The sequence below is a fragment of the Microcebus murinus genome, chromosome 22, assembly GCF_040939455.1.
Source record: "Microcebus murinus isolate Inina chromosome 22, M.murinus_Inina_mat1.0, whole genome shotgun sequence".
Lineage (NCBI taxonomy): Eukaryota > Metazoa > Chordata > Mammalia > Primates > Cheirogaleidae > Microcebus > Microcebus murinus.
The window spans coordinates 26,622,742-26,645,004 of record NC_134125.1 but is presented as its reverse complement, the minus strand read 5'-3'; the positions used below and the strand labels follow the sequence as shown (position 1 = coordinate 26,645,004).

General features: G+C 50.2%; 1 protein-coding gene and 1 long non-coding RNA gene across 3 annotated transcripts in view; both read left to right on the top strand.

Annotated features, from left to right (window-relative positions):
- The window catches only part of C22H22orf39 (chromosome 22 C22orf39 homolog), a 123,856-nt gene that overhangs the window by 15,589 nt on the left and 86,004 nt on the right, over positions 1–22,263 (top strand). The window lies entirely within an intron of this gene.
- On the top strand, positions 6,316–16,806 carry LOC105877734 (uncharacterized). The gene is made up of 3 exons (XR_001157064.3): positions 6,316–6,458; positions 12,012–12,271; positions 16,631–16,806. It is a non-coding gene; the product is annotated as an uncharacterized LOC105877734 (long non-coding RNA).

Genomic DNA, 22,263 nt, shown 5'->3' with positions numbered 1-22,263 from the left:
CACACAGTCCCCGCAGTGCCCCCAGCAGAAAGCCGGAACACCGTGGCACCTTCCAATCCTATTTCCCTGTCCTCGGGGAGCAGAGCTCTGTGCCGCCTTTTGCTCAATGCCCGGAAACGGCTGATTCATGCATTTGCCCAGGTTTCCCGTTGCTTAGGGTAGAACACGCACCTAGTAGGGTTAACTCCTCCCACTGCTGGTTCCTTGACCTTGGAATAGTCCACACCAGGCCAGGCCAGCAGAGCACCTGGGCAGACGCCGCCCAAAGAGCCGCTGCCCGGCCCTGAGCGCTGCCCCTGCGGAAGGAGCCGCTCCGGAGCGCCTGCACTGGGGCGTTCTCCCTGGTGGCTGTCCCTAGAAGTCTGAAAGAAGGGGGAGGAGGGTGACAGCCCTGTCTGCAGTGCATGAACCACTTGAAAAAGGTTTGAAAGAAAATTTATGACAAATGAATTTTTCATTATACAAAATAGATGTCCATATGATCGTTTTAGTCATTTGAATGTGATTGAGCCCAGGGCTAATTTTAAATCTAATCTTAATGAGTGAAACCTAAACCCACATTTCTTACAAACTGCTTAAAACCAAGAATAGTTAAATAAATTTCATGATAGTGAAAAATGGGGTAAAATTAAATACCAACGATAGAGGAATGTCTATGTAAATGATGGTATATTAACTTGACAGACTACCTACCAGACAGCTATTAAAAATAAATAATGTGGCCGGGCGCGGTGGCTCACGCCTGTAATTCTAGCATTCTGGAAGGCCAAGGCGGGCGGATTGCTTGAGTTCGGGAGTTCGAAACCAGCCTGAGCGAGACCCGTCTCTACTAAAAATAGAAAGAAATTAATTGACCAACTAAAAATATATATACAAAAAATTAGCTGGGCATGGTGGCGCATGCCTGTAGTCCCAGCTACTTGGGAGGCTGAGGCAGCAGGATTGCTTGAGCCCAGGAGTTTGAGGTTGCTGTGAGCTAGGCTGACACCACGGCACTCACTCTAGCCTGGGCAACAAAAGTGAGACTCTGTCTCAAATAAATAAATAAATAAATAAATAATGTGACTCGAAAGTTTATGCACAAGGCTGAGCAGAAAGAACCTAAGTTGTCCCCGAATGCTGATTCCTACAATGTAAATATGTGTCAACATGAGAAAAGACTAGAAGAAAGTCTGCAGGAATGAAAGCAATTCTTATGTGAGACTGGCGGGCGTCTGCGCAAGATTCTTTTTTTTTTATTTCAGCACATTATGGGGATACAAATTTTAAGCTTTTAAATAATGCCCTTATGCCCCCTCCCCCCATAAATCTGAACTTCAAGCGTGACCTTCCCCCCGACGGTGCACATCTCACTCGTTACGCGTGTATACACCTGCCCTCCCTCCCATAGAGCTGGAACCCACACTACTAAGTGAAGTATCCCACTGGGTGGAAATATTCTTTTTTAGTTTTTCAAACATTGTTGTCATCAACTGTTCATAATTAAAAAACAAGTTTTAGAAAAACTACCTAATGCCAGCGGGCAGTACTTATCCAAACTTCACAGACAATAATGACATGAAAGAGCCAGGAAGTGGCCCGCCAGCTCCCACGAGGGCAAGAGCAAAGCCCTGCGTGGCGGGCTGCCCAGCCCCGGCCCGGAGATCAGGCTCAAAGAGCTGTGGGAGGACCCCCACACCCACAACTCAACACACACATATATCTTTTCTTTCTCTCCTTCCTTCCTTCCTTCCTTCCTTCCTTCCTTCCTTCCTTCCTTCCTTCCTTCCTTCCTTCCTTCCCTTCCTTCCCTTCCTTCCCTTTCTTCTCTTTCTTTCTTTCTTTCTTTCTTTCTTTCTTTCTTTCTTTCTTTCTTTCTTTCTTTCTTTCTTTCTTTCTTTCTTCTTTCTTCTTTCTTCCTTTCCTGCCTGCTTTCTCTCTCTTTCTCTTTCTTTCTTCTTATTTTCTCTTTCTTTCTTTCTCTCTCTCTCTTTTTCTTTCTTTCCTGCCTGCTGGCTTGGTTTCTCTCTCTCTTTCTCTTTCTTTCTTTCTTTTTTTTGAGACAGAGTCTCACTTTGTTGCCCAGGCTAGAGTGAGTACTGTGGCGTCAGCCTAGCTCACAGCAACCTCAAACTCCTGGGCTCAAGTGATCCTCCTGCCTCAGCCTCCTGAGTAGCTGAGACTACAGGCATGCGCCACCATGCCCGGCTTATTTTTTGTATATATATTTTTAGTTGGTCAATTAATTTCTTTCTATTTTTAGTAGAGACAGGTCTCGCTCAGGTTGGTTTTGAACTCCCGACCTCGAGCAATCGGCCCACCTCGGCCTCCCAGAGTGCTAGGATTACAGGCGTGAGCCACCATGCCCGGCCTCTCTTTCTCTTTCTTTCTTTCTTTTTTTTTGTTGTTGAAAAGCAGATGGTTTACCAGGGTCTTTCTCTTTCCTTTTCTTTCTTTCTTTCTCTTTCTTTTTCTTTCTGTCCTTTCTTTCTCTTTCTTCTTTCTTTCTTTCTTTCTCTCTCTTTCTTTCTCTCACTCCGTCACCCACGCTAGGGTGCAGTGGCATCAGCCTAGTTCACTGCAGCCTCCAAGTCCTGGGATCAAGGGATCCTCCTGCCTCAGCCTCCCAGGTAGCTGGGGCTACAGGCATGCGCCCCCGCCCCCAGCTCAACACACCTATCTTCACATGAAAATCTCTCCTTCACTCTTCTGGACGTGGAAGTTACAGTTCGAGGGCCTTTTTTCCACCTTCTGTGAGTGAGCCACACAGCTTCTCTTTGAACAAGGCAGAAGGAGCAGCCATGAAGACATGCACCTGGCACGAGGCAAGGTGTGGAGCCCGTGCTGGGCTGGATCTGCTCTGCGGGACCCGGGAAGGACACGCGTCTCGGGACCACAGAACTGAACCGCGAACAGTCACGAGGAGCGCCAGGTGCGTGCGTCACAGACCCGGCAGCAGTGCTGTCAGCGCAGCGGGTCGCCGCGGGTCTTTTCCCTACGCCTGCTGCACCTCTCAAAGCACGTGGCGTCAGGGGACGCCAAGCCCTGGCAGCGCCAGCACCACCGCTGTGTGGCTGCATGAGACACTCAGCCTCCGGGAGCCTCACCCCGTGCTCTGTAAGGGACAGGGACTGCCCCTCGCAGCCTCAAGGACATCGCTCCTCTGCCCTGCAAGGCCCCTCCTGCCTTCCGCCCGTCCACAGCGCACATGCCGTGTTTCCCCAAAAACAAGACCTACCCATAAAACGAGCCCCAGCAGGATGTCTGAGCACGTGCGCAATACAAGCCCCACCCCGAAAATCAGCCCTAGTGCCGGGCGTGGCTGCGCAGCGTCTGCACAGCCCGTGCGTGTCGCCGCGGGGCGGGAAAGAAGGCGAGCAGCCCTTCTCATCCCCCCGTGACAGCTCTGGTGCTCCACAGGAGAGATCGGGCCGATGATTCTAAGGGAAACAGAGTCGCAAGACATCCAGGATGGGATTCGGGGTCTGGAGAGTGAGGATGATGTTCCAGAAGAAGACGACTTCACTCTATTTGAATCAATGTAGATGGTTATACCATACTTAAAAAAAATAACACATCCCTGAAAATAAGCCCGAGGGTGTCTTCTTGAGGAAAAATACATATAAGACCCTGTCTCATTTTCGGACAAACACGGTCTGTCTGAGCTCATCTCCGCAGGCTTGTCTGGCGCAGGCCCAGCCCGCTGCGGACCCCGAGCCGCGGGCCACACCCTGATGCTGGTTGGTGGCCTGTTAGGACCCGGCCGCACAGCAGGAGGTGAGCAGCGGGTTACCGAGGGAGGCTTCAACTGTATTTGCGGCCGCTCCCCATCAGTGGGGGACATTAGATTCTCACAGCAGCGTGGCCCTGCTGTCAGTCGCACACGTGAGGAATCCAGGTTCGGCACTTCTTCAGAGCGCCCAGTGCCTGGTGACAGAGGTGGTGACGCTGGCGCTGGGGAGCGGCTCAGACACAGATTGTCCTCAGCAGAGCGGTCTGACTGTGCAGCAGACGCTTCGCTCTTGAATTGTCCCCAAACATCCCCTGCAACCATCGTGGAAAGCCGTCTTCCATAAAACTGGTCCCTGGTGCAAAAAAGGTTGGGGACCGCTTCCCTAAGGAGCCCAAGGAGACCCAGGTGAGGGGCGTGGATGACGAGGTGTGCAGATGTCAGGCACACTGATTTTCAGCAACAGTGATGACAGGGACAGCACCAGCTAGCACTCATCGTCATAGCATTCCCGTTTGCTGCGTCCATTGTAAATCATGTACACATATTTGTTCATGAAACTTCACAGCAACCCTAAGAATGATAATACTATCATGCCTCCATTTTAGAGTGGGGAAACTGAGGCACAGAGAGCCTGCAGTGTCCCAAACTGAACAACTAGTCCCCGGCACCCATTTTAAGACACACAAGCACACAGACACTTGTGTGTACATATACATACCTATATAGTTTAAACCCAAACACTTCATTGTTGTTTACTATGCCAGATTTTAGAGAAATTAGAACGTTTGTGCCTTGCTTGTGGGCATATAAAATGGTGTAGCTGCAGTGGAAAATGGCTTGATAGCTTCTCAAAAGTTTAAACATAGAATTATCATTATGACCCAGCAATCCCACTCCTAAGTGTGCGCACCACACTTAGCGCGCACCGAGCACAGGGATCCACACGGACACTTGCACACCACGTCCATGACAGTGGCTTTCACAGTGGCCAAGAGGTAGAAGCAACTCAAGCGTCTGCCCATAGAAGAATGGATAAATAAAATGTAATACACACAGTGGAGTATTAATTCAGCCTCAAAAAGAAATGGAATCCTGTCACATGCTGCAACATAGATAAAACTTGCGAACACTGCACCTGGCGAAATAAGCTGAACATGGAAGGACAGACACTGTGCGGTGCCGCTTGCGTGAAGTACCTAGCGTCGTCAAACTAATAGAGAATGAATGTGGAATGGTGGTTGCTGCGGGTTGGGGGAGGGGAATGAGAGTTAGTATTTAATGGGATGGAGTTTCTGTTTGGGGTGATGAGAAAGTTCTGGAATATACATAGAGAATAATGGAAGCAGACTCCTTTCAGCGAGTTCATTCTTGTTTAAAAACGGAGAATGGGCCAGGCACGATGGCTCATGCCTGTAATCCTAGCACTCTGGGAGGCCGAAGTGGGAGGATCGATTGAGGTTGGGAGTTCAAGACCAGCCTGAGCAAGAGCAAGACCCCATCTCTACTAAAAATAGAAAAAATTAGCCAGGCATGGTGGTGCATGCCTATAGTCTCAGCTACTCGGGAGGCTGAGGCAGGAGGGTTTCTTGAGCCCAGGAGTTCTAGACCACACAATGAGACCCTGTCTCTACAAAAAATAGAAAAATTAGCTGTGTGTGGTGGCATGTACCTGTAATCCTAGCACTTTGAGAGGTGAAGGCAGGAGGATCCTTGAAGCCAGGAATTTGAGACCAGCCTGGACAACACTGAGAGACCCTGTCCCTATAAACATGTTTTAAAAATTCAGCCGAGCATGGTGGCTGTAGTCCCAGCTAATCAGGAGGCTGAGGCAGGAGGATCACTTGAGCCCAGGAGTTCAGGGCTGCAGTGAGCTATGATTGCATCACTGCACTCCAGCCTGGGTGACAAAGTAAGACCCTGTCTCAAAAAAAAAAAGGAGAAAAAGAAAAAGAAAAAAAAAAAGAAAGAAAAGAAACAATTTGGTGCATATAACCACAGGGGTTATAGGTAAAGCTGAAAAACATTGTGCTAAGCAAAAGGTAGCAGACGGGAAATAGCATATAGTGAATGATTTCATTTCTATGAAACTCTACAAACTAAATCTAATTTCCAGAGACAGAAATGTGATCAGTGCTTGCCTGGGGCTGGGAATGAGGGCACTGATGGAGATTGGGGCCCTACGAAACGTCCTGGGTGAGGGAAAAGTTCTGTATTTTGATGGCGGTGATGTTACCTCAACCAACTCACTTAAAAATGAATGCATTTTATTGCGTGTGAATTCTATTTCAATACATTTGTTTTTAAAAAGTCAGAAAATCAGAACTGTAGATAAATCCATTGTCTTCCTTTGGAGTAGTGATTATTCTAGGGAAGTTTGTGAGCTTGAGCAAGTAGCAAATCTTGGGAGTCCTGTGGGTTTTCCTTTATAAACCTGTTACTTGAAATAATGAGTCCAAGATTTTAAAAATGCCATGGACAGGCAGTTCTGAATCTGTCAGCGTTTCCTCACAATCCTTTGACTAGAATAAGTTCCACGTTCTCCTTGTTGACGTTCTCAGAATTCCATTTCTTGGCTAATTGCTAATTTGGGTTGCACCGAGTGACCGTGTGCTGGCGCCACTGTGCGGCGGCCGGGCACACGAGGGGCGCACGCAGGCCTAGCGGCGGGCAGCGCGGGGCTCTGCTCAGCGAGGCTCGTCATGCTCAGCTCTCATCTTCCAGTGCGTGGGATTTCTGCTGTGCTCAGGTAGCAAACAGAGGGCAGGGGCCACAGGGGCCTGTGGCAGGGAGGGCCAGAACAGCACTGCCCCACCCAGCCCCAGAGCCTGGCTCCACCCCCCTCGTGGGAGGATTCTCTGGAATGACTCAGACCGCGTTTCCCCGAAAATGAGACAGGGTCTTATATGTATTTTTCCTCAAGAAGACACCCTCGGGCTTATTTTCAGGGATGTGTTATATTTTTTTAGTATGGTATAACCATCTACATTGATTCAAATAGAGTGAAGTCGTCTTCTTCTGGAACATCATCCTCACTCTCCAGACCCCGAATCCCATCCTGGATGTCTTGCGACTCTGTTTCCCTTAGAATCATCGGCCCGATCTCTCCTGTGGAGCACCAGAGCTGTCACGGGCGGATGAGAAGGGCTGCTCGCCTTCTTTCCGCCCCGCGGCGACACGCACGGGCTGTGCAGACGCTGCGCAGCCACGCCCGGCACTAGGGCTGATTTTCGGGGTGGGGCTTGTATTGCGCACGTGCTCAGACATCCTGCTGGGGCTCGTTTTATGGGTAGGTCTTGTTTTCAGGGAAACACGGTAGTCTAGGTTGGACTAGCCGGCACTTCGGTTTCCTTAATATTTCCGGCCAGGCGCGGTGGCTCACGTCTGTAATCCTAGTACTCTGGGAGGCGGGCAGATTGCTTGAGGTCAGGAGTTCGAAACCAGCCTGACCGAGACCTCATCTCTAGTAAAAATAGAAATAAATTAATTGACCAACTAAAAATATATATACAAAAAAATTAGCCGGGCATGGTGGCGCATGCCTGTAGTCCCAGCTACTCGGGAGGCTGAGGCAGGAGGATCGCTCGAGCCCAGGAGTTTGAGGTTGCTGTGAGCTAGGCTGACGCCATGGCACTCACTCTAGCCTGGGCAACAAAGTGAGACTCTGTATCAAAAAAAAAAAAATAAAATAAAAAGAAATAATATTTCCAAGTAATATATTGGCCAATCCGTGGTTGAGCTGTACCTTTTTAGTGTGATCAATTGTTGATCAGAAGGTTTTGTTATTATTAGGAAACAGATGCATAAGGTGAAAAATTCAAAAGCTACGAAAAAGTATAAGCTGAAAGTAAGTAACAATGGATCTTTACAAAAATACCGTATGTATTTACTTATAAGCATAGGTGTTAATCTTTTTATTTTTTTTTATTTTTTAATTTTTTGTTTTTTGAGACAGAGTCTCGCTTGTTGACCAGGCTAGAGTGAGTGCCGTGGCATCAGCCTAGCTCACAGCAACCTCAAACTCCTGGGCTCAAGCAATCCTGCTGCCTCAGCCTCCCGAGTAGCTGGCACTACAGGCATGTGCCACCATGCCCGGCTAATTTTTTTTTTTGTATATATATATATTAGTTGGCCAATTAATTTCTTTCTATTTATAGTAGAGACGGGGTCTCGCTCTTGCTCAGGCTGCTTTCGAACTCCTGACCTCGAGCAATCCGCCCGCCTCGGCCTCCCAGAGTGCTAGGATTACAGGCGTGAGCCACCACGCCCGGCTTGTTAATCTTTTTAAAATGGTAGCAATCAATCTATATGCACCATTCTGTGTTTTCCATAGTTCTCCACTGTTTTTTTGATATAAACTATGATTATTTTAGAAAACACAGAATGACTATCAGGTATATGTCAGTGTATTGCTTCAATAAGAAAGGATTTTTAAGAAATCAACTTTACTGAGGCATAGCTTACGTACAACAGAATCCACTTGTTTTCAATGGGCAGTTCAGTGAATTCAGACAAATATGTTTGCCTGTGTAAGTAATCACCATCACAATAAAACCTAGAACATTCCCCATGACCCCAGAAAGTTCCCTTGTGACTCTTTCTGGTCACACCAGGCCACAGGGAACCACTAATCTGTTTCCCGTCACTCTGAGATTTGTCCTTTCTAGAATTTTCCATAAACAGAATCACACAGTATGCACTTTTTTCTGCCCAGCTTCTTTCTTTCAACAGAGTATCTATGAAATTCACCCATTTGTTGTATCATCAGTTTTATCCTTTTCATTGGTGGATGGTGGGGTTTGTTTTTCTTTTTTATTGCTTTGATATGGTGAATTACATTGAGTTTTGAATGTTAAACTGACCTTGTGTTCCTGGAATAAGCTTCATTTGTCTGTGGTTTAGCATACTTGTTTATGTGGCTGGATTCAGTTGGCTAATATTTCCAAAGAATTTTCACATCTATCCTCATAAGGGCTGTAGGTTTCTCTTCTTGCAATATCTTTGCTAGGTTTTGGTATTAAGGTAACACTGGCCTCACACAATGAGTTGGGAAGTATTCCCTCCTCTTTTATTTTAGGAAAGATTTGGTGTAGAATTGGCATTATTTCTTTCATAAATGTTGAGTAGAGTTCACCACTGAAGCCATCGGGGTTAGAGTTTTCATTGTGAGAAACATTTTTTGTTTTTGTTTTTGTTTGAGACAGAGTCTCACTTTGATGCCCAGGCTAGAGTGAGTGCCGTGGCATCAGCCTAGCTCACAGCAACCTCAAACTCCTGGGCTCAAGCAATCCTCCTGCCTCAGCCTCCCAAGTAGCTGGGACTATAGACATTCGCCACCATGCCTGGCTAATTTTTTCTATATATATTAGTTGGCCAATTAATTTGTTTCTATTTATAGTAGAGACGGGGTCTCACTCTTGCTCAGGCTGGTTTTGAACTCCTGACCTTGAGCAATCTGCCTGCCTCAACCTCCCAAAGAGCTAGGATTACAGGCGTGAGCCACTGCGCCTGGCTGTGAGAAAGTTTTTAAATAAAAGTTACATTTCGTCAGTATATATAGGGCTACCAGGAGTTTCCCTTTCTTTTTGGTAATTTGGGTATTTTAGGTCATTTGTTTTATTTTATTGAAGCTTTTAAATGTACTTTTTTTTTTTTTTTTTCTCTGAGACAGAGTCTCACTCTGTTACCCAGGCCAGAGTGCCGTGGAGTCAGCCTAGCTCACAGCAACCTCAAACTCCTGGGCTCAAGCAATCCTGCTGCCTCAGCCTTCCGAGTAGCTGGGACTACCAAAGAACTGGCTTTTGGTTTCATTGATTTTTACCTCTTGTTTGTCTGTTTTATATTTTATTGATTTCAGTTCTTAATTATTTTCTTCTCTCTACTTTGGGTTTAACTTGCTCTTTTTGTTTTTTCAGCTTCTTAAATAGGAACCTCAGATCATTGGTTTTTAAAGCCTTTGCTTGTTCCCAATACAAGCATTTCGCACATGCACATTCCTCCCTGAATATTGCTTTGGCTAAACCCACAAATTTTATTATTTTTTCATCATTATTAAATTCAAAATATCTTCTAATTTACTTTGTGACCTCTTTTTAAATATATGGGTTATTTGAACATGTGTGGTTTAATTTCCAAATATTTAGAGATTTTTTTTCAGCTATCTTTGTTATTGATTTCTAATTTGATTTTTGTGTGGTCACAGAACATTCTCTGTATGTCATTTGAGTTGTTTTATAGAGTATCTATTTCAGGTATCTGTATCCTTCAACTGGTTTTTGCTCAACTATTTTATCATTTACTGAGAGAGAAGTGACAATGTTGAGCTTTTGAGCTTTTAGTTCTGTCAGTTTTTGCCTCATATGTTGTGAAACCCTGTATTGGGTACATACATTTTTAGGATAACACATCTTGCTGTGCAGACCTTTCTCAGTATGAAGTAATCTTCCCAAACTCTAGTAACAGCCCTTATTCCAATGTCTCCTTTGTAAGAGGTCTCCCATCCAAGCACTAACCAGGCCTGACCCTGCTTAGCTTCCGAGATCAGACGAGACCAGGGGTGTTCAGGGTGGTGTGGCCGTAGACTGCTTTGTCAGATGTCATTTCAGCATTCTCATGATTCCTGTTTGCATAGTTTTATTCCATTCTCTTACTTTTTTGCATTTTTTTTATTGCAGTAAAGTATACATAACACAAAGATGATCATGTTAACCATTTTTAGGCTCACAGTTCAGTGGCAATAAGTATATTTATGTTGTTGTGCAACCTTCATCATTGTCCATCTCTAGAACTTTGTTATCATTCCAAACCAAAACTCTGTCATTCATTCAATAGTAATTTCCGTTCCTCCTTTTCCCCAGCCCAGGTAACTTCTATTCTACTTTCTGGCTCTCTGGATTTGATTGTTGTAGATACACAAATGGACTCCTATAATATTTGTCTTTTTCTATAATATTTGTCTTTTTGTGACTGACTTATTGCACTAATTACATCTTCCAGATTCTTCCGTGTCGTGAAGTCCTTCCTTTGTGAGGCCGAATCATATGCCCTTGTCTGTACACACCACATTTTTCTTGTCTATCCACCCAACGACATACATTTGAGCTGTTATCACCTTTTGGCTCTTGTGAATGACACTACTGTGAATGTCCGTGTGCAAGTGTCTGCTTGAGCCCCTGCTGTGGAGTCTCTCCAGTGCTCACCCGCCCAGGAGTGGAGCTGCTGGGCTAGGCGGTGAGCCCACGTTTCACATTTTGAGGAGCCACCAAAATGTTCTGCACGGTGGCTGCACCATGGGACATTTCCACTGGCAATACACACAGGTTCCCCTTTTTTTTGCGACAGAGTCTCACTGTGTTGTCCAGGCTAGAGTGCTGTGGCGTCAGCCTAGCTCACAGCAACCTCCAACTCCTGGGCTCAAGTGATCCTCTTGCCTCAGCCTCCCAAGTAGCTGGGGCTACAGGCATGCGCCACCATGCCCGGCTAATTTTTTCTATATATTCTTAGTTGGCCAATTAATTTCTTTCTATTTTTAGTAGAGACGGGGTCTCGCTCTTGCTCAGGCTGGTTTCGAACTCCTGACCTTGAGCGATCCACCCGCCTCGGCCTCCCAGGGTGCTAGGATTACAGGCGTGAGCCACCGCACCCGGCCTTGTTGTTTTCTTGATAGTCTGGTCCCAATAGGTGTGAAGCGCTATCTCCTAGTGGCTGATTCGCATTTCCCTGACAACCAACAATGTGGAGCAGATTTTCATGTGCTTCATGCCATTTGTATATCTTCTTTGGGGAAATGTCTGTTTAAGTCCTTTGCCCATTTTTGAATTGGGTTGTCTGGTTTTTTTGTCGTTGAGTAAACTTATGATTTTTTTTTAAAGCATAGTTTACCTTGATTTGTTTTGCCAACTGAGACATGTTTTATTTTAAGCTCTAGAAATGTAAAGAAAAAAATTAACAAGTCAATTCGGAGCCACGCTCTTTGTTCTAGCCGGCACCATGCTTGTTAACAAGGACAGGACTTGGTGTTCCGCACATTCCCCAGCGCTGCCTGGCTGAGGTCTGCATGTGTCTCCACCACCCTTGCAATAGCCCACAGAAAGCTCTTTCCACCGTTGGCAATGCAACTTGTGTGTAACCTCACAGTGAAAATCTCCCAGATTCTTTCTGTCCTGCTGGAATCTCAGCTTTCTCCAATTATCGATATTCACGATTTACGTACATGAAAGGCCACACTTCCTTGTAAATAGGTGGCCCCAACTCTGATAGTAAATGAGCGGTTATCGGACTGAGGTCTCTCTCTTCCTCTCAGGGTTTCAAAACAGTAACAGGAAATGGAAAAAGGGAAAACACCTCAGAATTTGCAAGCTGGTGGCTGTGCTCCTGACCGGCAGGAAGGAAATGACCACGGGACACCTGTGCAGTGGCAGGGGCTGCGCTGGCCTCGCATGGTGTCATGCAGGCGGGGGAGGGGAGGCGGTGGTGACTGTGACACGTCCCAGCCGGCCCTGAAGAGCATGAGCTCTGGCACCTCGTCTCCTCCTGCCTTTCCTTACAGAAGCGGCACGACAGGTAGCGTCCTATGCCGTCTAGGGTTTGCTTCTAGCTCATCTGGGGGTGGGCGGGGGCTGGACAAACAAGATGGGTGTGTCTTCCACGAGGCCCTGTTGGGGCGTGGTGGGTGCCAAGGGTGGGTGCCACTGCTCTATTTGTTTGTGTGTACATCTGTATTTTCTCATAATGAAGTTGTGGGTTTTTGTTTTTGTTCTTTTCAGACAGAGTCTCACTTTGTTGCCCAGGCTAGAGTGAGTGCCGTGGCGTCAGCCTCGCTCACAGCAACCTCAAACTCCTGGGATCAAGCAATCCTGCTGCCTCAGCCTCCCTAGTAGCTGGGACTACAGGCATGCGCCACCATGCTCGGCTAATTTTTTCTATATATATTAGTTGGCCAATTAATTTCTTTCTATTTATAGTAGAGACGGGGTCTCGCTCTTGCTCAGGCTGGTTTCGAACTCCTGAACTCGAGCAATCTGCCCGCCTCGGCCTCCCAGAGTGCTAGGATTACAGGCGTGAGCCACCGCGCCCGGCCTGAAGTTGCTTTTTAAAAGGGAGGCCTCTCCTCCTCCCTTATTCTCCTTGGTATTTTCTAAGCATCCAAATGTCAAGAATGTTCTCACTGTCCCCAGTTTCCATCTGAACCAGACACTGCTGCCCAATCCCCATGATATTCCCACAAGCTCCTGGTGGGCAGAGGACTCCTCAGGTCTCAGCTGGCTTGGTGCCCTGTCTCAGATGCCTGGCCCTCAGAGTCCAGCCCTGGGGAACTCCTGCTTGTGGCCACCCAGGCAGGGGCAGGATCAACCTTTCCCAGACCCCAGCCACACTGTCACAGGGCCTGGACCTCATAGTCTGCATGTTCGGCAGCCTAGCCTGTGCCCACCACTTTATTTATTTATTTATTTTTTTGAGACAGAGTCTCACTTTGTTGCCGGGCCAGAGTGAGTGCCATGGCATCAGCCTAGCTCACAGCAACCTCAAACTCCTGGGCTCAAGCGGTCCTGCTGCCTCAGCTGAGTAGCTGGGACTACAGGCATGTGCCACCATGCCCGGCTAATTTTTTCTATATATATTAGTTGGCCAATTACTTTCTTTCTATTTATAGTAGAGACAGGGTCTCGCTCTTGCTCAGGCTGGTTTCGAACTCCTGACCTCAAGCAATCTGCCTGCCTTGGCCTCCCAGAGTGCTAGGATTACCGGTGTGAGCCACTGTGCCCGACCTGTGCCCACCACTTTAAAAAGAAGTGGACACAAATCAGGCATGGCATGTACCTGTAGTCCCAGCTACTCGGGAGGCTGAGGTGGGAGGATGGCCTAAGCCCAGGAGCTGGAGGCTACAGTGAGCTACGATGATGTCACTGCACTCTGGCCTGGGTGACGGGGGAAACCCTATCTTTAAAAAAAAAAAAGAAAAAAAGTGGATACATGAAATGTCGAGAAAAGGCAAATCCACAGAGACAGAAACTAGATTACTGGTTGCCTTGGTAATGGGGGGATTGGGGAGACATGGGACTGACTGCTTAGCAGGAACAGCATTTCTTTTTGGGGTGATGCAAATGCTCTAAAATTGGTGGTGATGATGGTTGCACAACCCTGCGAACATACTAAAACCTAATGAACTGGATATTTCAGGTGGGTGAATCGCATGATATGTGGATCATATCTCAATAAAGCTGCTACAAAACAAACTAGGAGAGAGGGAAGAGGGAGGCAGGCGAGCCTGTCGGCCCCAGGAGCTAGGGCCAGAGCTGTGGGGTGCACAACCTGGGAGCTAGCTGTGAGGCTGTGGGGGGCCAGAGTGAGGTCAAGGGGCAGCCGGCACAGGGGCAGGTGGCCTGGACCGCCAGAGGGCCAGGGCCCTATGGGGGCTGCCAGCTGGACTGTTGGGTACGTAGTAGGAGCAAGGGGCCAGGAGCAGGCCAACAAGCTTCGGCCATGGCCTGCGCCCTAGACAGCCCCTCCCCTAACAAGTAGGAGAGTAGTGACTGGGCGAGAAGGCACAGCCAGGAGCACCATCCCGCTCCTGGCCTCCCCACCCTGGGACCAACAGCACGTCGTGATGGGAACCGTCGGAATGACCCATCCCTTCCTGAGTCATTGTCCCATAGGAGTGAGTCGCCCGGGCTCTCAAAGCACTGAGGATGGGGAGATGCCCACGTGCCCAAGAGCTGCACTCCGCGCCTGCACGTCTTCACGACATGCCGATGGCCGCTCTTTTCTTGCTGCGCGGCCACCTGGAAACTAAACAGAGGGGAGGCTTGTAGTGCTATGCAGAGGTGACATGAGATGCTCACCAGTGACAGTCCTTTCGGGCCAACACCTCTGATCCAGGCACAGAATCAGAGACCAGGGTTCCATCCCGAGAGCCTCAGGGCAGTTGCCTTGCAGCAGGGGAGCTGGCGGGGGCTCAGGCATGCGCCAAGAGCAAAGTGGGCGGTGTGCCTTGAAGGAAAACACACAGGGCCTGGGGGTGACAGGGAACTGGGGGCACCTCCTGGGCTGATTTCCAAGTTGGGGCATTCTCAGACTTAAGAAGCTGTAAACAGGCCGGGCGCGGTGGCTCACGCCTGTCATCCTAGCACTCTGGGAGGCTGAGGCGGGCGGATTGCTCAAAGTCAGGAGTTCAAAACCAGCCTGAGCAAGAGCGAGACCCCCGTCTCTACTATAAATAGAAAGAAATTAATTGGCCAACTAATATATAGAGAAAAAATTAGCCGGGCATGGTGGCACATGCCTGTAGTCCCAGCTACTCGGGAGGCTGAGGCAGGAGGATTGCTTGAGCCCAGGAGTGTGAGGTTGCTGTGAGCTAGGCTGACACCACGGCACTCACTCCAGCCTGGGCAACAAACGAGACTTTGTCTCAAAAAAAAAAGAAAAAAAAAAAAAGAAGCTGTAAACGGTCAACACCCAGATCATATAAAGAATTGTCATAACTCAATAAAGAAAGAGGAGCAGCAAACAGAAAGAAAAAGAGACAAAAGATAAAATTTTCTCCTGAAGATGGCTTGTAGCCAATAAATATTTTTTAAAACTTAAAGTTGCAAGTCATCAATGCAACATCAATTAAGTATCAAGAAGATGCCTTTTCCACCCAACAGATTAGGTTAAATGCAGCGCCTGGGCAAGTGCAGGGAAACAGGCGTTCTCAGGCCATGGGGCAACATCTGTTAAAACTTTACATGCACAAGCCCTTTGGCCCAGCAATTGCACTCGGAGGAACTCGGCCTGCCAAAACACTCACAAATGAATATGCAGGCTCAGTGATTTCCATTTCACTGCAACACTATTGGTAACAGCAGAAACTATAGACAGAGTCCACGTCTTTCCACGGAGGAACAATTAAATAATGAAGCACCCACATACTAAGGTACTGTGTAGACAGATACAGAGGAAAACACGGAAGGCATATGTCGACCGGTGGTTGCCCCAGGAAGGTGGGAGTGTTAGGAGAGGACTGGCATTGTCATTTTTCATTATGTTTATAATCAGAAATCAAATCTGCGAAAAAAATAAGTTGCTGGGATGATGGTACGATCCTATTGGCATAAAATATAAAGCAACACATGTTGAGGATACATGTATGTGTCTTGTGTAGAAAAGGATCTGAAAGGGTCTGCATCTCTGTGTACTTGCTGTGACTTCATACGTTCCTGATGAGCATGTATAAGCGTGACTTATTTAATTAAAAAAAACAAAAGCCCCAAGCTAGGGCTTAAGAGTCTGCTGGGAGGCCCGGTGCGGTGGCTCACGCCTGTAATCCTAGCACTCTGGGAGGCCAAGGTGGGCAGATTGCTCAAGGTCAGGAGTTCGACACCAGCCCGAGCAAGAGTGAGACCCCATCTCTACTATAAATAGAAAGAAATTAATTGGCCAACTAATATATATAGAAAAAATTAGCCGGGCATGGTGGTGCATGCCTGTAGTCCCAGCTACTCGGGAGGGTGAGGCAGGAGGATCGCCTAAGCCCAGGAGTTGGAGGTTGCTGTGAGCGAGGCTGACACCACGGCACTCTAGCCTGAGCGACAGAGTGAGACTCTGTCTCAAAAAAAAAGAAATCATCAATGTGATAGCATTAATACTTGGAGACTTGGGGGGTGATGAGGTCATAAGGACAGAGTCCTGAAATGGGATTAGTGATCTTACGAAAGGGCTCAAGGGAACTAGCAAGGCCCTCTGAGCCCTTCCGCCCTTGGCCGCAGAGGACACGGCATGGGGCCCTCACCAGACACCAAACACCAGCGCTCAATCTGGGACTTCCCAGCCCCCAGAACCATGAGAAATGAATTTCTGTTGTTTATAAATCACCTAGTCTTGGGGATTTGGTTATAGCAGCACAGACAGATGGAGACAAATTCTGTATATTGTTTTCCGAAGCTTTTTGTTTTGGGAAAGTCCAGATACACACAGAAGCAGCCAGAAGAGTGTGACGAGCTCCCACGCAACCAGCATCCAGCCCCAGCGACTGCCGACCTTCTGCCATTTCCCCTGCTCTAGCTCCCACTCACACCTTTTCGTTGTTTTTGTTTTACTCGCAAAAATGTCAGTGTGTATTTAATAAACAGACGTGCTCCCCCACACGCCAGGAGCTCTACACGCACTCACAGGCCAAAGGGGGCCCTGAGGACCTCGGCGGGCAGCCCTCTGTGACGGCGGGAGCCTCTCGCGGGGCTGTGGGCTTTCCCGCGGGCGAGGCCGGCCGGCCGGGCCGGCGGTGTGCAGGACCTGCCTCGCAGCTCAGGTGGTGAAGTTATTGGGCGGGGAGCACTCCCTTCCCGGCCCGGACAAACACATCCCATGGAGTCACCTACTTGGCTGACCCGTGCACCTGGTAACCTTCTTGGAAGCTTCCCTCAGGGGTATTTTTCTCCCTGCACAAAGCCTGCCTAGGACGTGAGCTGAGAGGGACGAAAACAGGAAAGGCCGGTCTTGCAGAGGGCCAAGGCCCGCCTGATGATGGAGCCCAGGTTCATTGTTGGATCCTAAAGAAAACAAACGTCCCATCATTTCTGTGTCTACTTCCAATTCCAGCAACACGGGGAGAAGAGTGAATTGCAAATACAACTGAGCACGTCAGCACATGCTGATCATAAAGTGAAAAGGGACACGTGCCCGCCCTTAGCAGAGTCACAAATAATTCCACAGCTGCGACTCTTGGCCGCCGCTGCTCTGGAGGCACGAGGGCTCTGGGCACGCTGTCTCCACCACTGGCTCAGCCAGAGGGCCTGTAGGCCAAAGGCACAGAATTGTCCGCAGGAAAACTAGGCTTAAGTGGTAAGATTTTTTTTTAATAATCAATATTTAAAAGCACATGAAAGGTTTTTTTTTAAAAGCTCAGTGATAAATCCAGAGATTTATTAGAGCCAACACATCATCCACTTATCAACCCAGGTCACCTGACTGCTTCCAAGTGACTCACTTGCCAGGCTTACTGACCAGGATCCCCCAAGAAATACCACAGAGAAAACCGAGGCTTTCCGAAGTTAGGTGGCTCGTCAGCATTTTCACTGGTGGAATAAGATTGGAGCAAGGCAGAGTAAGGTGGGTAAGTTTGGGGTCAGGTGGGGTGACTGTTTTTCCTGATGGGCAGATACGGAAAGTGTCACTGGCGTAGGTGGGTTCCCCAGTCTTTTGTCTGTAAAAAAGGAGTCCTTGGTGTTGGAGGGAGTGTCCTAGAAGAGTGACAGACAGCAGGCCGACGCAGTCTCTGGAAACGGGAGTGGGGATGCGACGCGTGGCATTGGGAGATGTCACGCAGGAGAGAAGAGTGAGGATAGCATCATGTCGCAGACATGGCAAATGAAGAGTTTCTCAAGAAACAGGGAATGTGGGAGTCTGGCTCCGATTCATGGCACAGCCAGCCGAGGCTGTCCTACCTGCGGCTCCAAACGGGCTGCCCAGCCTCTCCTCGGGCCCGAACCTGGCCGGCCAGGACAGCAAGGCCAACTCCAGCCAGGGCCCCCACTGAGCCCACCCTCGGCACACGCTTCCAGCTGTGGGTCCTGGTTATGCCCTGCGGCTGAATGCATACTTCTAGGTGAAAATGGAGGCATGCCTTTTATGCCTTTCCAAGATACTACTGATGACTTAAAGCCGCAGGTGCAGGGAGTAGAGTAGCAGTCAGTCACCCGCCCCTCTGCCATCCCAGCAGAAGGCACAACCTTGGCGCTCTGATTCAGGGCCTCTGAGTCGGAAGCAGGTGTGCGGGCGCCGGGGGGCGTCGCCAGCCCTCAGGCCGAGAGGACCAGCAGCAGCAGAGCAAGCAGGGCAGGAATTGCCAGAACAGAATGTGCCTGGGTCAGGCCAGCAGCCCGGAGCGAAGCCCCCGCAGCCCCACCTCCCCACCCGCAGCCAGGCGCAGGGCCTAGGGAGGAGGTCACTTTGGCCCCTACAGCTGTGGCAGGCAGTGGGTCAGACACACAGCTTCTTCGCGACGGTGCTGGGCAGCTGCTCCACCAGCCCTGGAGTCTGGAACCATGCCCCCACCCCTAGCCCAGCTGCCCCGCTGCTCCATCCAGGCCCTGCCCAAGGAAGTCAAGGGGGCTCCCCTAGCCGCACGGACCCCCAAACCACCCGAGCTGGGGGATGCAGCGCTGGGTGATTCCCAATGGTCCGTCACCCCCAGTGCACAGCCTCCCTGGAGAAGGGGCCATTTAGGAAAGTGTGGGACCCTACTGCTCGATCTGGAAAGTGCAGATCTCTGCGCGGCCAGCTCCCCTGCACACTTCAGCCCTTAGCGACATGAATCCCAGCAGCATTTGATTAATGGAAACACAGCTGAGTGACGACCCCACTGAAAGAGTTTATTTCTTGTGTTCCCCAAGAGAAGAAGACATGCCACTCCACACTGTGCAGGGCCACAGGGAGACACCCTGGACTGGAGCCAGGGGAGCCTGAGCCAGAGCCTCTGTGGGGACGTGCGGAGCAGACAGCCTAGGATGGGCTGGTTTGAATAATTCTAGTGGGCTCTGGGCCACAGGCTGGTCTGTGGCTGCCAGGGACCTGGTTGGGGCATGCCATAGGGCAGGGGAAAACCGGCTCGTGTGTGAGATCGGGGGCTGCGTGGGGCATGAGCTCTCAGTTGGGGGGTTGCATGTGAAGGCGCGCCCACGCAAGCTGCTGTCATCTTCAGGAATTAGCTAGCCTGGCAGGGCAGCCTCTTCTGGGTCTGCAAGGCTCCCAAATGCCACAGCACCGGGAATGCAGAAAACACAAAAATATAGTTAATGTCATTGGCCCTGCCATGAAGGGACACCAAGTAGACACAGAATCTGAGCCGTCAACCCCACCCCATCTCCTCTCTCAGTTCTCCCCTGAAAACCCAGAAACCTGAATTCCCAACTCTTTTGCTTCCATGAAGCTCTCTCCTTAGTTCTGGATGCCTGGCCCTCGGCCTGCCGGACTTCCTCACTGGCAGTCTCTCGGGCACATGGAATTCAGCATCTCCAAATTTCAGCTTATTGCGTCTCCCAATTCCGAGATTGGCTCCCACCCCTTCCGCCCCGCCCACGGCGTGACGCCCCAGAGCACACACACGTGCACTCACGGAGTGTGAACCACGGCCGCAGCTCCTGTCACCTGGATTCAAACCCATCCCCAATTTCCCTCCTCACAACTTTAGCTCAAGACTCTTCTCTTGCCTGAAAAACCTCTGCAAATCGCTACCTATGCAGCCCCCCAGGCCCAGCACTGCGGCTGTGGTCTGCACAGGGGATTCCAGCCAGCTCCAAAACCCACCCCACCTGTTGGCTGAAGCCCTCCCAGGGTTCCCACTGCTCTGAGGACAGAGTCCAAGGCTCCTGGCTGGGCACTGAAGGTCCTGCCTGGGCTGGCCCTGGTAGCAACCCCACGCTATCTCCAGCTGCTATTTTTCTCTATGGCAGCCCACCTGGATCCTGGCACCCGGAGCCCTGCAGGGTGCCCAGTCAGTATACCTTTGTTGGGTGAGTCACTGCACTGTTAGGAGGTAGGTACTGCCACCCCCATCTGCGTGTAGGTAGACGCACTCTCTGAGGTTGAGGGTTGTGCTTTGATAGTGAGTAGTAGGACAGGGGCGGAGGCCTAGGCCCACTGAACTCGGGAGCCCAAGATCATAAGCACTGTGCTAAGGGCCTCTTACACATGCAAGGTGACCAAGCTTGGAGGCACACAGCAGCGTGGCCACTGTGGCAGTGTTGAGCAGGTGTGTAGATGTGCTGGGATGCTGGCGTGGATAGGATGGGAGGAGCCCCACTGACCCAGGCTCCTAGCAGGAAGCCACACAGTGATGCCAGGTCCCCGGGACAGGCAGAAAAGGAAGGAGGCACACGCCACTGCTGGGACCACAGAGAATCTTCTTGGGGTAGAGGTGGGGAGCACAGTTCTTATAGTTCCCAGACGGCAGGGCAGCTGCAAGCCTGGCCCCCGAGGGACTCCTCAGAGCCAAAGGGAAACCAGGCTGCATTCCCGCCCGCCCAGCAAGAGGGAAGATGCTCCTCTCTGTGCCCTAGACCCCTCCCCGTGGGGCTGGGCCCCCGGGGCTGCAAGAGGAAGAGCTGACTTGGATGTGCATGAAGTAGGCAGGCTCCTTCCCTTGGAGGCCACCATGGGGCCCCAAGAATCAGGTGAAAAGCCACGAATCAGCCTTGACCACGGATGCGATTCTGTGGAAGGGTTCGTGGGATCGTGTCCCAGGGGCACTCGTTGAAAGAGTTACATTTGAAACACAAACATAAGCAATTATAAAAATATGTTTTGACTTCCATTTCTTTACTAATTTCCTAGAACTAGAACGTGGTTGACCAAAGCAGATTTTTAGAAGATTTTTCTAAAATTTAAAAGTTTATAAATTAAGACCCTACAAATCACGATGCGGTTGGGACTAAACATCTAGAACCCTGGACCTGCGGAGCATCATGCATTTGTATTGTTTAAGCCACCACTTTTATGGTGATTTGTCATTGTAGAAATAGAAACCCAATACACACACATTTTTTTTGGAGACAGGAATCTCGCTCTGTTGCTCTGGGTAGGGTGCAGTGGTGTCATTGTAGCTCGCAGCAACCTCAAACTCCTGGGCTCAAGCGATCCTCCTGCCTCAGCCTCCTGAGGAGCTGGGACTACAGGCATGCGCCACCACGCCCAGCCCCCAAGGGCTCTTCTTACAGAGGACAGTGTTCGCCTTGTGGACTGGGACCTGGCTGAGAGCCTGGGCGAGGTCGTAGCTGCTGCTGCCTGCGTAGCTCCCTGGGCCTCGCAGAGCCGGGGGCCGGCAGAGCCAGGCCCAGACTGGCCTGAGGGGCACATTATTGCATCTTCCTGCCCATCAAAGCCAGGCGGGACATGCTGTCACCCTCCCACGTCCAAAGCTTGCTGAGTTGACAGTCCTAGCTCCAGGGCTGCATCCTCTGAGAGCCTTCCCCACTCCCAGGGCGCGGCCTGGCTCCCCAGAGCACCGTGAGAAAGCCGCAGGGCGCCAGCTCCCCGCGAGGCAGCCGGCAGCTCGTGGGGTGGGAACACTGGTCCCAGCCGTGCTTCCTGCTGACGGCCGCCCTCCCGCCCCGCCCCTGGCCCGTGATCCGGGCACCGTGGGAGGTGCTTCCCACGCTGGCACAGGATGTTTTGAAAGGAGAAAATCCTCCGCTGTGGAAAGGGACAGCAAGTCTCTGGCACTGGGGCTTCGGGCGGGGTGGTCCGACCCCCTTCACCCAGAAAACGGCCCTCAGAGCCCAGGCCGGGGCGCCGCACTCCTCTGCCGTTTGAGGGTGCAGCTATCACGTGCCCATCCCACCCTAGAGTCAGCCATCCCCACCCCGGCGCTCCATGGCCCTGGTCCCCACAGCCGCGGGGCGGCCCTTGGCCTGGCTCTCTGCAACCGCTGGGCCGCCGGTCGGTGCTGTGCGCTCAGCCAGCTGCACTGGGCCGGCCGCTCCCGAAGTCTGCTTTAGCTTTTTATGCTTCTGTTTTCACGCCCCAAAGACTGCTGGTTCTGGAAAGGACCAGGGCGCCATGTGCCTTGGGAAGGGCCTGGC